The sequence below is a fragment of the Schistocerca americana genome, chromosome 1, assembly GCF_021461395.2.
Source record: "Schistocerca americana isolate TAMUIC-IGC-003095 chromosome 1, iqSchAmer2.1, whole genome shotgun sequence".
In the NCBI taxonomy this organism is placed as follows: domain Eukaryota; kingdom Metazoa; phylum Arthropoda; class Insecta; order Orthoptera; family Acrididae; genus Schistocerca; species Schistocerca americana.
The window spans coordinates 542890663-542908772 of NC_060119.1; positions in this window are offsets into that span (position 1 = coordinate 542890663).

Below are 18110 nucleotides of genomic sequence, written 5' to 3' on the forward strand. Positions count from 1 at the left end.
CACTAATAGAAAAGTGAACAGGCATAATTGTCGAATCTGGGGTACAAAGCATCCACACGAATGCATTGAATTTGAGCGTGATGCCCCAAAAGTAAACGTTTTTGTGCCTTGTCACGTCGAAAACTGTACCGGCCATTCTTCTTCGCCGAGAGCAATGTCACTGGATATTCCTACTTGGACATGTTGCAGCAATGGCTGATGTCTCAAATGCAATCGGACTCTCCCTTCACCTTTCAGCAGGATGGAGCTCCACCCCATTTTCATCGTGAAGTTCGTGGGTACCTGAACACGGAGCTGCCGCATCGATGGATCGGCCGTGCTACAGAAGGGGACAGCTGTTTCATGAAATGGCATCCCCGATCACCAGATCTCACTCCGTGTGACTTTTTTCTGTGGGGTCACATTAAAGATCTGGTGTATGTACCGCCTCTACCACGTGATGTAGCAGAGCTCCGGGAGAGAATACGGGAAGCGACTGCCACAGTCGACGATGCCATGCTGGGACGGGTATGGCAAGAATTCGATTACCGTATTGACATCTGACGGGTCACTCATGGTTCGCATACTTCCAGAGTTTCTCTTCAAAATGCAATATATATGACATCTGTAAAATGTTTAATTCTTGTGCAATAAATAATTGAAAGTGTTCCGGGACTTCTTTATGCACACCCTGTATGTGGAGCTCACGCTACACGATGCGAAATCCAAGCTAGCCTATACATCAAATAATTCTTCTGCGAGAGAGCAATCCGTTTTCAATTAAATTTGCATATACCATATGACTGCAAAACAAGACGACAAATAAAAGTGTTGGTCCTTAATACAGCTAATGTTTATCTTTAGTCTTGCAAACAATCACTGAATCAGAATTGTTACTGTAATTACACAGCAAATTAACGCGTCTGACTTTCTGAGCAAACTGCTTGAAAATTCACAGGATAGCATTTTACTGGAATCTACTACTGATATTAAGCCCCGGAACGGATGTGGTATTATTTTCACACATACACTGACAATTACTGTGTCTTACAACGCACATGAACCTTGATGGCAATTAAATTTATTGGCATACATGTGCGGACGGAACGCTCCTCTGTTCTGCAACCTGTTACTCTTAAGATAACGATGAGACTGTCAAAAATCAAATTACATTTATCGTGTTTGTGTTGTGCAGTACAAGAGGGTATCTAACCAATTTTCGCAAATGCTTCTCAGTACACAACTCTCGATGTGCAATGCGAGTATGGAAACACAGTCGTGAAAGCAAAGAATGAAAAATGAGGAACTAAACTTAACTACTGATAAATAAGAACAACGACTCCAATAACAACTATGCTTCATTAAGCTATAATAACAATACACCTTTTCACAAAGTTCTCACCACTAGACAACGAGCAAAATATTTCTTAATAACTTTGTTGTGTATAATTGCGTTCCTTCACACTTGTTTCAACTACAAGACGGAATCATATGTTGCAATATAACATTTCTACTGTAAACTTCAACCCTAAGAAGCCACACAGTTACAAAAATATAAACAGCTGGATTACCTTAAAAATGGCTGTTTCGACAGTCTTGCATTCATATCATCTCATTTCCACACAAATTTTTCCTCAAAACATATTATTAAAAAATCCTCTTTCATCAATGCTGCCACCGCTACATGGCAGGTCAGCTTTCATCCTTTTCAAACCAAGTACATAACCAGACTGTCCAACACACACTACTAATCTCTGACTTACTCTGACATATTTGGTCTCAAAAGACAATCGTACGAAGAATATGATTATATTGAAACTACAAAGATTGAGCACATTTATCAAATTCGCAACTACATTCACATTTATGGGCAAAACTTCTTGAAAGTCGTAATGGCACATAAGACAGCCAACAGCCAAAAGAAGTGACACAGTAAGATGACACAGTGAAAGCAGCTGGACTCGCATTCGGAGGGTCGGCGTTTCATATCTTCGTCCAGTCAGGCAGATTTCGGTTTCCCTTCGTTGTCCTAAACTACTTAAGGAAAATACCGGGATGGTTCTTTTGAAATTCTATCTCTCGCTCCGCGTCTCATGACTTCGTAGTCAACGGGATGCTAAACCCTTGTCTTCTTTCCCTCTAAAAGAAATTCATGGCTGATTGCTATAATAGTCTCATATGAAAAATCGAGTTTCTTTTTGGGTCGACAAATGCTTTACGCCTGATATTATTACATCAAATCCAGGCCACAACGTGTAAGACATTGGTTTGCGATTTTTAGTACTGACTCTGTCACTCCTGTCAAAGTGTCCAAGCCATGGTTTTTAGCTGTCCTTAGCTGTTATAGAGCGACAGATGAAGCTGATGCTGTAAGACGTCCACTTATACCCCTTAGTAGCCTGTATTCGAAATTCATCAAACAGAAACTGAATGGTGATGGCAGTCCCTGCAGCTGGGTAGGGGAATTGGGTATAGTGCTCTCGGACTGTTAAAAAAATGGCTCTGAGCACTATGGGAGGGCAAGGAAAACATTTCAGACACACCGCCTCTCGAAATCGACACGAAAAGTCCTCGAGATGTGGCATCAATGGTGTCAATGAAACAATCCCTTTCCTTGGGGCGTTGCGTCCAACACATTTTGCGGTCGAAAACGACGGTTCGCAGTGCAATGAATAAAAAAAGGACGACGTTCTTGACAGCGTTCGCCATTGCTGACACCCCCGGAAGAGTCTACCCTATTATACAAGGATATGTGTTGCTGCAATCCCATTGAATGTTATCTGAAGCCTTTGAAGTGATGTGCGACCGCAATTATTGCTCTGGTATACCTGGTGTAACCACTGGGGACCGTTCGAAACAATCCGACGAAATTTGAACGTGCTCCAAAACAGTAAAGAGTATTTCTACTTTCTCTGCCTCTCTACCCAATAGGCCGACTGCACTAATTTGGTCGGACGACATCGTCAGCAAACTATGCGACAACATGCGAAGGTCTAGCCCTGTGTAAGTAAGTAGGTAAGTAAGATAGCACAGGTGGTTCGGAAGTTGGATGTCACCCGAGGCATATTTTCACGACTGTGGAGGAGATTACAGCAGGAAGGAAACACGCAGTGGCCGTAAAGCAAAAGTTGTCCACTTACTGCAATTCAGAATCAGTATCTTCTCTGGTCTTGAGTGTCCAAATCGCCAAACCAGCACAATACCTTTCCTAGCTAAAGACATCATTTCATCCCCCAGCTCAAAGATCTCTCGCCAGAAAGGGTATCGTCGATTTTCAGGAACTGCTCTCTGTACTGGTAACATCCTCCTTACATAATAGTCTGGAGTCGTATTCGGGATGACGACGGCTCGTATGATCGTCTGGCCACATAGTCTGAGGTTATATAAAGTGCTTGAGATGAACGCTGGTGTGACTCTTTCGAAATGGTGCAGCCTATTTCCTTCCTGGTCCTTCCCCAATCCGAGCTCCTGCTTCGTCTATAATGAAACCGTCGTCGTCGCCGATGGGGAGACATTAAATCCTAGTTTTCCTTTTCTTCTTGCATGGGTGGCCATGCGAATTCGGTGTAACGTTCACGCACTTTGCCCTGCAAGTGTTTCTTGTCACCTAGTCATCCGCCTCCATCCTTGGACATGGTATAACCCTCCGTTTATCGTGGAGCGGTACCCATACGAGGACGTAAGTATCGTGGCTGCTGTAGAATCATTACAGGGCCACATATATTTCTGAAGATTTTTCTAATGCGTGCTACGACGGTTGCGATGTGAAGGGATGATGTCTTCCAACAGTATGTGCATCCTTTTATGGTGTGCAGATCGTACTTCTTCCATTTGATGGATAACAGCGTCTGGTCTGTTGGACAACTACCGGTGACGAGCTCACCATCTCGCTACTAGGACTCAAGTCTGATTGAACGCGCATGGGCTACTCTAGGTCGGCTGAAAAATCCAGGGACCTGAATTCGGCAAATCACACAGTTTAGGAAGTTTCGAAACAGCTCACATTCCACTGCAAAGTGAAATGTTTATTCTGGAAATAAACCGGTACGGCATGGCTAAGCAATTCCTCTGCAGTATTCTTTCTTCAAACAGTGCTAGTCTATAGAGGTATACAGGAGAACTTTTCAGAATTTTTGAGAGTGGGGGAGAAGTAAAGGTAGAGATGAAACTATGAGATTAGGTAATCTCATAGCTCAGGACTTTTCTCTGCACATTCCTCGCGAAAGGGAAGTTTTCGGCCTGAAGCCGCGATCCGAAACAGAGTTTTAGATCGTAGCTTCAGGTTATGGAAACCTGTAGTAACTGTGAGGCTGATTTATTACAGATCCCAATGATGTTTGCAAGAGAGGTTGAAGCCTCATCCAGAGTCTGTTCGACGATATTGTAGTTGTCTTTGGCCGTGATTTGTCTGGGTCTCTCGGATGTGTGTCTTTGTGAGTGCGTTCCATGTTCCACACGAGGCATATTCCACAGCTGAGGCTACTCACACGTTGAACTTATGGACAATAGGAACAGATCAAAGACTCGGCAGCTCATTTTGCAGTTTTGTATGCGTGATAACAAGCATGCACAGTGATGGAGTACCTAATCTTTCGTCCACTGTCAAAAATATCGCGGCGTTTGGGATCTATCAAAAACGCCATAGAACTGCTCAAGGATTCCGTTGAGAGCGGCAAATCTTATATTGGGCAAACGATGCGCACTGTTCAGGATTTCGTCAAGGAACATGCTCGTCTCCTCCAAGCCAGCAAGTCCCCTACCCCGAACACCACATTTCTACTATTCATTTGATGAAATACAATGAACAAAAGCTGTGGCCCGTAAGTCAAAATTTTGTATCCTCTGTGAAATACGACTGCCTGAGTCGCTTACCACTCTGGATGGCTGGTGCCAGTTATATGCTTCGTGGAATCCTGTCGTAGAGAAACTTCGTGCTCTGCGTTGCAGGCGTCGATCTGCGATTTTACCGCGTGATCGATCTGATATCGATCAGGCTAGCTGTCACCACGTAGGGCGTACGGCACTGTGCAGTGACGAGAAGTGCATGCGCTCAAGCAGCACTACGCACTAACAACTGGGGACATCACGATTGTACCAACGGGGTTCTAAAAAGGGGACCTCACAAGGGGACCGCGCCTACTCGTCATAACCAGTTTCGTCCAAATTTATGATATATGCAGGGTTTGGCGAGAAATGAAAATGTCGGAAGTGGGCGCTCCAGAGGACCAACCAATCAGAAATAATAACATTTTTGACGCGGGGAGGGCGAAGCATGAGTCCTTTAGCGTAGATAGAAGGCAGCGATAAGCGCAGTGCATGGAGTACAGAACAGAAATTCGAGGGTCGTGCGGTCTGGTGCCTATACGGAAACTTCTTTTTATTTTAAATTTACTTCAGCTGAACTGTAAATAAACCAAAATAATGCTCAATACGCTGTACTTATTTATATTTTCATAACAGGCAGGGAAACGAAAGGCAAAGGAAAGTTTGAGATTGTAACAAATTTCTAGGAAAAGATTGTACTTACAGCGTCCACGAGGACTCTGAAAAAAACTTTCCAAGAAGGGACTGTAATTAATGAACGCGAACAATAGGTTCCAGGTGCGGGGAAAAATGGGCCGTGGACACAAGAAAAGAATTCACATCCCGAGAAAACTGTATCCAAATATTAGGGCTATTTTTTTTCAATCTCCTATCGAACGCGCAGATGTGTTGTACAGTCTTCCTAATTTGACCGTCTACCGCATCACGTAGCATATCTCAGTTCTGAGCGCGCAGTGAGCACGTGAAGATGCCTACAACAATAGTGTCCTCTGCCAAATGTGAAGCGGCTGCTGAGGGGTTTCGCCTGATTTCACGCAGCCCACAGAACGTAACTTTCACATTTTCCTCTTCGTGGCAGTTCTCGGCCGCGTACTGCAGGTGCAACGAAGACGCTGCTGGAGCGTTTGCGATGGGAAGTGTTTGATCAACCACCAAACAGCCCGGACTTGGCTATCTCTGATTTTCATCTCTTGGCTCACATTACCCGCTAACTAAAAGGACAGAATCTTAGAACAGACAATGGGCCGCAGATCAGCGAAGGAAATGGCAACAGTCACGGGGGTCTGCCTTCTATGAAATGGGTTTTTCGAAAGTCGGTACCATGCAACGACGAATGTTTAAGTCGGAGCGGCTACTATACAGAGGAGTAGCTGGGCGGTGAAGCTTGTAACCTCCCCACCGTAATTTAAAAGAAATAAAGACAATACTATTTAATACAAATGGGAGCCGAGTGTAACCTCCCCACAAAAATTTGAAAGAAAGAAATATGACAATATTTAATTATGAATGCTAATGGACACTGCTCTAAGCGTAACCTGCCCACAATGAAATGTACTGACAATGGCAACAAAATGTGAAATTCGCAATCTGACTCAAATATAAATTCTTCACCAAAAATTAAAGTCCATTCAGTGATAAGAAAATTCAATTAAACCGAAATATCGGTCTTTGGCCCTGTGCAAAACAATCAGAATTAAAGTCTTACCTCAGAATAAACGGATGTCACATTTCTGCTCTTGTTGTTGCGCACCGCTTGGAGGAACTGCATTGCAAATAATAATATTCTCTTTTTTTTGTGATTCTAGTGAAATTTTTCTTCAAAAGAAGTGGAATGAAATGGGAAGTGCAACGAAATCTTTAGTTCAATAAAAAATTAAATTTTTGAAAAAAATGCTTTTGAAATAAAAATTATTATTGGGGGACTTGTTGGAGAATAATTGCAATAAATAAAATTTTTCATTATCTAATGATTATATTAATTAACAGTATACCTTATTCAGCATCTTGACCAGTATTGCCGACCGCCTACATCACACAACCGCACTGGGCTGCTACTACTGACCGACCGCTCTGCATGACGACTATTAGCGTACTGCACGCGACGACTACTGACAGAGTACTGCTCTCAACTAGACAGAGCTACAGACTCGCAACGACTGACTGACTGACTGAGAACCGCTCGCAACACTCGCGCGGTCAAGCGCATACTCTCTGGTCACAGATGCTACAATGCCTCGCCATCGCTGCTGCGTTACATACGTGTTTCATAACCCTCCACTGGGGGGGCAAAAATTTGGCAGCGATGGTGAGTCATTTGGACTTGTCAATCGCGGCAAAATTTTTTAATTAATTAATAAACTTCTACAATTTACAGAATATTTAGATGTAGTACATAAAGTAAATGTTGTGCACACACACTAAGTACAAGATATATCAGACAAAGACAAAATGTGAGTACAAAACATAGTAACAAATCAGAAAAATGTATATACAAATTATTTGACAGATAACAAAGTGCACAGGCACTGAAAAAATTCTTTAGCATATTCAGAACAAATAAACAGACTGGCAAAAAATATTATGTTGACAAGGGACATGAGTGCACTCGCACTGGAGTTGAGAACATATCAGTAAATGATGAAATGTATATACAATTAGTAACAAATGACATAAGTGCATACGCATTGAAGTATTGAATATACAGAATAGTAGAAAACATATTGAAAAATGAGATAAGTGTACAGGCACTGAAGTTCAGTAGAAAACATATTAACACCTAACAGAAGTGCACATGCACTGTAGTTCAGAACATATCATAAAAATAAAAATGTATATACAATATAAAAGGCAAGAGTGTACATACGTATACTGTATACTGTACTTCAGAACAAATCGAAAAAAATGTCTTTAGCATTTTCGCAATAAATAAACATAATGGCAAAAAAAATCATGTCCAAAGTGCACACGCACTGAAAAATGTCTTTAGCATTTTCACAACAAATAAACATAATGGCAAAACATCATGTCGACCAGTGACATAAGTGTACTCGCACTGGAGTTCAGCGAATCGAAAAAAATGTATAACCTACGAACAGAAATGATGTTACCAAAAAAAAATGATTTTCATTATGTGACAAGAATTAGGATAGGAAAGGGAAGGATTGCATCATGGTTGTAGCACTTTAGATTGCACACAGCTGCTCTGAAAGTCCATATCTTTCCACAGAAGTGCAACACCAAGTGACACAACTTGAAGTTCTTTTCCCATCAGAATTTATCAGTGTAGCCAAGACACTGAACTGTCGTAGTAATGTTCCATATTTTCATTTTGGCAGTACATTAGGTACACCAAACAGTGGGACCATAATAATGTCTTCATCGCTCATGGTGGTGAACAGCATGTCGTGTCAACACCACACTCTTACAAGGCACACCAACGTAGAATTAGTGCAAAACCAAAGATAGTGCTCCATGATCACTAGGATAAACAGGACAAATGGACATTGCAATAATTCAGGGTAGTCAGCTTATGAGGTGAAGGACATCAAGTCACATAATATTGACAATTAGAGACTTAATTAGCAGTTTGTGGCATTCATAGCCCAGTTATTGAACATTTCTGTACCAAGTATGTAGTATTACAGAAAAATGTTCATTAATTGTTTTACATGGAATCAGTAGCCTTCTTTTCCTAGTTACAAAATGTAGCATGGTTAATTAATCATTTGTCATTCCAATAATAATCATTAGCCTTTTCCTAATTACAGTTAATTAATCATTTGTCGTTAATTAATCATTTGTCTAATTACAGTTAATTAATCATTTGTCGTTAATTAATCATTTGTCATTCCAATAGTAAGAATTATTAGTCTTCTCCTAATTACAAAGCATTATTAAACAGTACCATAGTTAATTAATTATGTGTCATTCCAATCTATTAAGAATCACTAGCTGGCATCATGAGTAATCGTATTACAATAAACAGTGGCAGTCCTTGGCCAGTTACAAAGTATATTTAGTATGACAGAATAATGTTCATCAGAAGTCTTAGTTGAAAAGGAGAGTCAATTATTGGCCTAGCATTAACATAATACATTGAGTGATACAAATTATTGGCGCTCATTGGCCATTAACCAAAACATGAAAACTCAACATGGAAAAAAAAGGGCTAATTAATGGCATAATTAATAACAATTCTTCAAGTGACATTAATTATTGGCACTCAGTGGCCAGCAAGTATTGAATAGAATCATCATTCAGTATTATTCAGATTATTACGAAGTCATTATTAAAAATCAGTTAATTACAGTCATAGCATTAATAATCACAGGCATTATAAGTAGTCTCATTACAATAAACAGTGTTTCTCCTTCAGTAGTATTCAGATCATTACAAAGTCATTATTAAAATCAGTTAATTAGTCATAGCATTAGTAATCATAGGCATTATAAGTAGTCTCATTACAATAAACAGTGTTTCTCCTTCAGTAGTATTCAGATCATTACAAAGTCATTATTAAAATCAGTTAATTACAGTCAAAGCATTAATAATCATGGGCATTACAAGTAGTCTCATTACAATAAACAGTGGCAGTTATTAGCTAGTGACAAAGCATTATTTTAAATATATACTTTTTTTTGTATCATTAAGAAGTCATTACTCAAGCGACATACTATTCAGAGCTAATCAGTATTATTCAGAATTATCATAAACTAGTGACATTATGTGGGACTGGTAATACATTTTTTTTTTTTGTTAGCAATGCATTGCGTTGAGATCGATAATTAATTGCTGAGGCATAACACTATTTGTTTTTGACCTATTGCTGCAAATGAGGATAGGTAACGTCATTCGTCATGAGTCAGCTGTAGCAAGGTTATGCAACAAGGCAGTATATGTGATCACATTCATAAATGATAAACACAAATGGGTAAAAAATAAAAATGCAAGTACTAGAACAGGTATAATAAGTAACAGGTTTAGTAAGTATCATGAAAAGCTTCTCCTGAAAAAAAAATACAAAATGTATTATTGACCTGAAAGAAGAAACGCACACTATGCTGAAAAGTAGTGAACTTCGAATTAACAGGCAGTGAAACGTGTATAAAAATGTGTTCCATAGCTGTCCTTTCCAAAACTTTCTGTCATCCTACTATGCAATGTAACACCTGCTGTCAAAGCAAACTGCAACAAAAACTTAAATAACTACATAGCATAAATACATAACTTCAACATTATCCTCATCTGTAAAGAAAAAACTTCATTATCAATACCATCATAACTTCATTATCATCATCACCTGTAAAGAAAAACTTCATTATACATAATACCATATCCTTCATCATTATTCATCAGCATTCATTATCATCTGCAAAAAATCACTTCATTACTCATTATACAACTATTCCTTATCTCTAGCATATTTCATCACTAAAACTAAGATGTGTAGTTCAGTCTGACAGCCTGCATCAATCACCTTGTATTCTGAAAGAAAAAATTAGTTAAGACTGCTATTCTGTGATGAGTATTGTATATTCTTGTTAATGCCTGCCAATCCTGATCCATTTACTCTTCCTCATAAAGTTATTGCATCTCCTTTCGTCTATTCCGTAGGTGAAATTCCCATTTCTGTTGAATTTATTTCTTACACGCATCATTTCTTTCTGAAATTCATGAACAAAGATTAATGTCTTGCATTTAAATCATATACCCACTAAATAATGACTGGTTTATGGTGACATAATTAACCATACAGCATAACATGACAGAAAACGTAACGTGTCAAAGACATTGACAGTGTTCAGATGCAAAAATGTACACAGAATAATACAATGCAGAGATGTCATAGGGCAAAAAAAATGTCAAAGTCAACTGGTGTGTGTTATATCCTAACTATTTCACAGTGCATATAAACAAAACTGGAATACAATCATACATAAAAAGACAAGATGTGACGTTCGTTGTGTTCAGCTTGTATGTAGTGTAGTTAATAGAGGCGAGAATTAAAGACTTTAATGAAAAAAAAATGTAATGAAATTAACATGTCATTAGCTAACATTGCATAATTAGTCATAAAATACGTAAGTTCGTCTGGAAAAGTATGCACGGTCTGATGTGTAACGACAAGAAAAGCGACCTGCTAACCTTACCTTGCCGGGCACTTGCCAAGAAAAAATACGATAATCATCAGTAATTGGTCAGGTGAAATAATTGCATTAGTAAATGGCATCATAGTGTGTTGAATCATACAGTGGTTTCACTCAATAAACGGTTTAATGTTTGAGATATGGTGATTGCCTTTCGATTTTCTAGTTCTCAAAGTTTCGACATGTACAACATTGGGGTGAGGAATGCTGCGAATCCGATATGGACCTGCGTATAGAAGTTCAAATTTACTGCACTTACCTTTTAATTTGCTGGATAAATAGTGTGTACGTACTAGTATCTTCTGTCCAACGTGAAAGACGCGGCGTGTACAAACCTGTTTTTGCTGTCTTCTCCGGCGCTCTGCGGCACGTTTGATGTTGTTCAGCGCAATGTCAATTATTTCGTGGTGTCGTAATCGACGAGATGTAGGAAATGTTATTAATTCTTTAATTTTGTTAGGTGGTTCAGCATTTTTCAGTATAACAGACGGAGATAGCATAGTGGATTCATTTGGAATGGAATTAATTACATCTTGGAATGAGAGTATGTGTGTATCCCAATCAATATGTCTTTTGTGGCAGTATATTCGGCACAGCTTACCAATTTCTTTCATTAATCTTTCACAGGGGTTCGAAGAAGCGTGGTACTTGGATATATAGATCGGAGAAATGTTTCTGGCTCGTAACATGCGTGTCCATACGCTACTACGAAATTGAGATCCATTGTCAGAAATTACTTTCATTACATGCCCTACATGAGATAGAAAATGTTTTACAAATGCTTTCGAAACAGTTTTAGCAGTAGCTTTGCGTAATGGAGTGAAAGTAACAAATTTTGAAGTGAGCTCAACAGCGACAAAGATGTAGCAAAAACCTCTGTTAGTTCTCGGAATCGGACCAAAAATACCTACTGCGGCCATATGTCTTAATTTAATAGGTATAATGGGATATAATGGAGGAATATGTGAAGTGGTGTCTGATTTAGCTTTCTGGCAAATTTTACAAGACGCTAAAACTCGTCGTATACGTTTCTCCATGTTAGTAAAATAACAGTTCTGTCTCAATACAAGAAAACATTTTCGTGCTCCGTAATGTGCGTAACTTAAATGAGTGTACCAAATTAGTTTGTTAACCAGTTCGTCAGGAATGCATAATAACCAATTGTTGCTGTCAGGATGAGAGCGGCGAAACAGAATGTCATTGCGTACAGTGTAGTGGTTTCTAATCGTAACATTATTCTTATCTTGCCAAAGCTGTTTAATTTCTTTCCACACGTTGTCTTTATTTTGTTCTTGTGCTATGTCCTGTAATGACGATGAAATAAAGTTTTCAAATGCAACTTGCTGAATGTACATGACACTGAAATTTGTTTTGCAGAAGTTGGTTGCTACGTCTTGCTGATTGTTGCCGAGAGAACGCGATAGTGCGTCTGCTATAACATTTTGTGTGCCGGGAATGTGAACAATCGTAAAATTAAATTCCTGTAAATACAGTTTCCATCTGCTTAATCTATCGTGAGTGAATTTGGCCGAAAGTAAAAATTGTATCGCTCTGTGGTCTGTGTAAACAGTGGTATGTCTGCCATAAAGAAAATGCCGAAATCTCGTAAAAGCCCATACAACACATAAGGTTTCAAGTTCTGTAACAGAATAATTTCGTTCAGCGGGTGACAAAATGCGGCTTGCAAATGCGATGTTTTTAATTACTGTAGAACCATCACCTTCGATTTCCTGGAAAATGCGTACGCCTAAAGCGGTGTTGGAACTGTCGGTGGCAACGGAAAAATTTCTAGTAAGATCTGGGTGCGATAAAAGTGGAGCATTCAACAAAGCATGTTTCAGGTTCACAAATTCAGAATGTGCTTGCTTATCCCAAGACCAAATACTGTTCTTACCTGTTAATTGACATAATCTGGGTGTGTCTAAAGCGGAGTGATGAATAAATTTACGAAAAAAGTTAATTAACCCCAAAAAACTGCGTAATTGCTTTTTTGTCGTAGGAACAGTAATGTCACGTAGAGCTTGAAGTTTTTCCGGATCAGGTGCAATGCCTTCTGCTGAAATTACGTGTCCAAGAAATTTTATAGAAGTTTTGCCAAAGTGCGATTTACTGAGGTTAACTGTGAGTCCTTGTGCATGAAAAGTTTGTAACAGTTGTTCAAGAATCAGATTGTGTTCGGACCAGTTAGCTTCTGCGATAAGAATGTCGTCTACATACGTCGTAATTCTGTCTTTAAGTTCTGTCGGAAGTATTGTGTTCAAACCGCGAATAAAAGCTGCAGAAGAAATAGTTAAGCCGAACGGTAATTTGCAAAATTGATAACAGTCGCCGAAACAGAGAAAAGCTGTATATTTTCTGCAATTTGGATGAAGTTGAATTTGCCAAAATCCCGATTTCAAATCTAGTGTAGATTAAATAGCTGTACCATGAAATTTCTGTAAAAGTTCCTCTAGTGTCTGTGGTCGGTCTGTTTCATTAATAATAATGTCATTAATGTGACGTGAATCAAGTACAAGGCGAAGTGAGCCATCTTTTTTCTTAACAATATGTAGCGGGTTTATGTACGGACTAACTGCTGGTTCAATAATTCCTTGATCAAGCATATCCTGCAATTCTTTTTTAACTTGTTCTCTGTGAATATACGGAATGGGATAATGCTTAGCTTTAAATGTGTCGTGCGGTTTGACTTGAAATTCATACATAAAGCCGGACATAGTACCAGGAATGTTGTCAAAAACTGGTGCTTGCTGTAAAAGAATTTTGTGTAATTGCTTTCGTTCGTCGTCTGTAGTTGCACTGCTCTTTTTAACCTTATCAGAAATCAATTGCATTACGTCGTAGTCAGCTTCGTCTGGAGTATTATAGTTGTGTACGTACGTATCCGTGAACAATGTGGGATTACAGTCTATGTCACGTGTTGCGGAAATGACCTCTGTGCGGTTAATTGTTTGCTCTTCCGCAGATAGTGAGTGCTGAAATTCTAAAGCAAGTTGTACAGTTTCATCCTTTAACATTAAATAAGAATTCTGAAAATCAATAACTGCGTCGTGTTGTACCAGAAAATTCGTACCTAAAATAACGTCTGTTGTCAATAAAGGAACAATCCAAAAATTAGAGTGAAAAGTATGACCTCCAACACAAAATGATAAATGCGTCTGTAATTTAACGTCTATTCCTTTACTCGGTACTGCTCCTTTCACTTTTGTTTTGCCTAAAGGTAATGTCGGATAGGTATTCTCTTTGTTGCACTCATTAAAAGTCTCCTCATTTATTACTGATATAGGTGAGCCGGAATCAATTACTGCTGAGAATTTCGATGAACCAATTTTAATTTCGATAACAGGATGTGAAATGGTTTTCTGAATAACTGGTCTTTCCTGTAAAAGAGTGTCTCTGATGTCGTCAAAAGTAATTACATTTTCGTGAACAACATTTTGCGTGTCTAAGGTAGTGCTTGTATTATTGGAAGATGCGTCCTGTACATTATCTAGTCAGATTCTATCTGACGTGTTATTATTATTAGGAGGATTCTGTGGCATTTCGACTATTTGAACCGTTCTATTACTTCTTACTGACGTATTACGCTATCGATGACACCTATTGTCTCTTTCATTCATCATAATATGTTGTTGCTGATGTTCTTGCTGCTGAAAGGATCGACTGTTATTAAATGTACGCTGAAAATTGTGCTCGTTATTTTTTTACGTCTGTCATGACAGTAATTTCTATACGGCGCATTGCGATAGGAATTGAAATGGTGTGTTGTCTGTACGTAGTTATTTTTTTGCTGCCATGCGTTACTATTTGTTATACCAGGGACTATACGTGCACGCGGCGAAACATTAAAGTTTGGTTGACCTTGTAGACTGCATTGTTGGTTAGGTATGCTAAGCGGTTGACTTTCATGTTGTTGCGGTGAAAAACATCTATTGTTACAAAAATGTGGTTCCGATTGCTCAAAATTTTATACATACTGATGATTACGATTTTATCTGTAATTAAAATTACGGCGGTAGTTGTCATTACGGGAGTGCCTACTGAAAATTGTCACATTCGGTAAAAGATTTGTCGTATCCGGTTTTCATTACATACGTTTCTTAATTCTAGGTAGAGCAATAGTTAAAGAGCAGTTTTGATAGATATAAAGGATAGTAGAAGAGAAGGCAGCAGTGCAGAAGACTAAAGATGAAACAGCACTACTACAGCTCGGGGCCCTATGCTCGCTACGGCACATATTCATTAAAGCGTAATGAATCCCCTGAGGTCAATTACGCACTGCAAATCAATTTTAGCTTTTGCGTTGCAGGCAATGGCGGTAAAATTCCAAAACCAAATTGTTGTAACCATGTTAATTCAAGTTTCCTCATTACAGGCAATGCTGATGAAAATGCAATAGCAAATTGTCCCATCAGGTTCAAAGCTAGCTTCCGCATTACAGGCAATAGCGGTGAAAGTACAAAAATAAATTGTCTTATACAGTGCAAATCGTGTATCTGTGTTCTGCCATTATTAAATTCCTTACATTTTCTTACAAATGCAAATTGCTTATAATCAATGTTCTCGTCACTGAATTTGATAACACGTTCAGGTTTGTGTGTGAATCTGTTCGTCTGTGTCATTTCGGATTTCAAGTTGCGTAGCTTTTCAGATTTTAAGTCGCGTGGCTTTTCGGATTTTAATTCGCGTAGTCTCTGTAAATTGTTCACATTATACACGCTGCGTGACTCTGACAAATGCTCGCAACGTGGCGGGTTCTGTGACGTATTGGTGACTGAAATAATTGTTAATTCTGTTACTTTAACACCTTCGTCAATTTGGTTGTTCTGACGTTCACTTTTATTATTGACTTCCGTATTCAGAGTGTGTGAAACTTCCAGTGACTCGAAATTAAACTCGTCGTGTATCTGTACTGCGTTTTTAGGGTCTTCTTCAGTGACTGCATTAATTTCGTGTATCTCTGTTGCGTTTGCTGAACATTGTTCAGTGACTGCAATAACTTCGTCTTTATGTAATTCTGTTGTGCCTACACGTGTGCTACTTGATTCTTGTGCAACAGTGCCAACTTTTTCATTACTGTTATTAGCACAAGTCTTAGTATTCACACGTAATTGTTCTTTAATGTCCTGGCATTGCATCGTAACACCTGTAATCTGTTCACTAACTTGTTTGTTCTGTTCTTTAAGGTCGTCTCGTTTTTCGTTTGTGAGTTCGAAACTTTTATCAATTGTTTCGCTAAGTTGTTTGAAATGGTTGTCGAAACTTTCATCAAGTTGTTTGAAATGGTTGTCGAAACTTTCATCAAGTTGTTTGTGAAAGTCGTCTTGTTTTTTACTAATTTCATTAAGTTGTTTGAAACAATCATCCATCATTTCCTTCCGCTGTTTGTACTGTTCATCAATTTGTAGCAATATTGCCATAATTTGATCAAATCTAAAATGAATATCTCTATTCTCTCTACTGTGTGATGGAGTGTCTGCAATTGTCACATTTTGTGTATCCATTTGGACATTCTGTAATCTACCAGAGGGTTTGCCAGTCGGATGTACACTGTCAGTCACTATTTCGGGATTAAATAGATCCGTCGTACTTTCAGAACACTGTCCATTTTCATTAGACAAATTTGTCTGTTCGTCACGTGAATTTAGTAAACCGGTTGTGTTAAGCTGGGCAGCGCTCATTACAATAGAGCTCCCCGCGTCATCAATTGTCGTCAAATCAACAGAGGACATAACCGAGTTCGTTTGTTCATCATTAAGATAAATATCATCATTAGCGGTTGGAATGCACTGATTGTTAGTGAACGCAGGATTGTCATCATTACACTGCGTGTCACAATTACTATTGGTCACGTTGTTTAAGTCGGTAATTTCGTTCATAATACCTCGCGATACACTATTCACAGTCTTTTGCGGCATTTTAACAGTAGTCACAATTATTCACAAAACAATAAGCACAAATGCAAAAAGGCAACAAACAAATACAACAGAGCAACGAATTGCCGTTGACCTGTAGAAGGAAAGTCACAAGATTAGTAAAAGCGTTGCGCCAAATCCTAATTATATCTAAGCAAACAAGAGCAGATATCTGACTGTTGTTCAAAAGACTCTCAACGAAATTCGATCCTGGACTGGGTGTCGCCAAGTGTAACCTCCCCACCGTAATTTAAAAGAAATAAAGACAATACTATTTAATACAAATGGGAGCCGAGTGTAACCTCCCCACAAAAATTTGAAAGAAAGAAATATGACAATATTTAATTATGAATGCTAATGGACACTGCTCTAAGCGTAACCTGCCCACAATGAAATGTACTGACAATGGCAACAAAATGTGAAATTCGCAATCTGACTCAAATATAAATTCTTCACCAAAAATTAAAGTCCATTCAGTGATAAGAAAATTCAATTAAACCGAAATATCGGTCTTTGGCCCTGTGCAAAACAATCAGAATTAAAGTCTTACCTCAGAATAAATGGATGTCACATTTCTGCTCTTGTTGTTGCGCACCGCTTGGAGGAACTGCATTGCAAATAATAATATTCTCTTTTTTTTGTGATTCTAGTGAAATTTTTCTTCAAAAGAAGTGGAATGAAATGGGAAGTGCAACGAAATCTTTAGTTCAATAAAAAATTAAATTTTTGAAAAAAATGCTTTTGAAATAAAAATTATTATTGGGGGACTTGTTGGAGAATAATTGCAATAAATAAAATTTTTCATTATCTAATGATTATATTAATTAACAGTATACCTTATTCAGCGTCTTGACCAGTATTGCCGACCGCCTACATCACACAACCGCACTGGGCTGCTACTACTGACCGACCGCTCTGCATGACGACTATTAGCGTACTGCACGCGACGACTACTGACAAGAGTACTGCTCTCAACTAGACAGAGCTACAGACTCGCAACGACTGACTGACTGACTGAGAACCGCTCGCAACACTCGCGCGGTCAAGCGCATACTCTCTGGTCACAGATGCTACAATGCCTCGCCATCGCTGCTGCGTTACATACGTGTTTCAAGCTAAATGTTGAAAATAAAACATCTTTGATTTTCGCTGTGGTTTCCATGTTGCAACCGATCGGAGCTTGAAAATAAAATAGCCTTCGAACATTCCTTTGTACATCACCAGCTATCGTCGACAGTATTTGGACAAA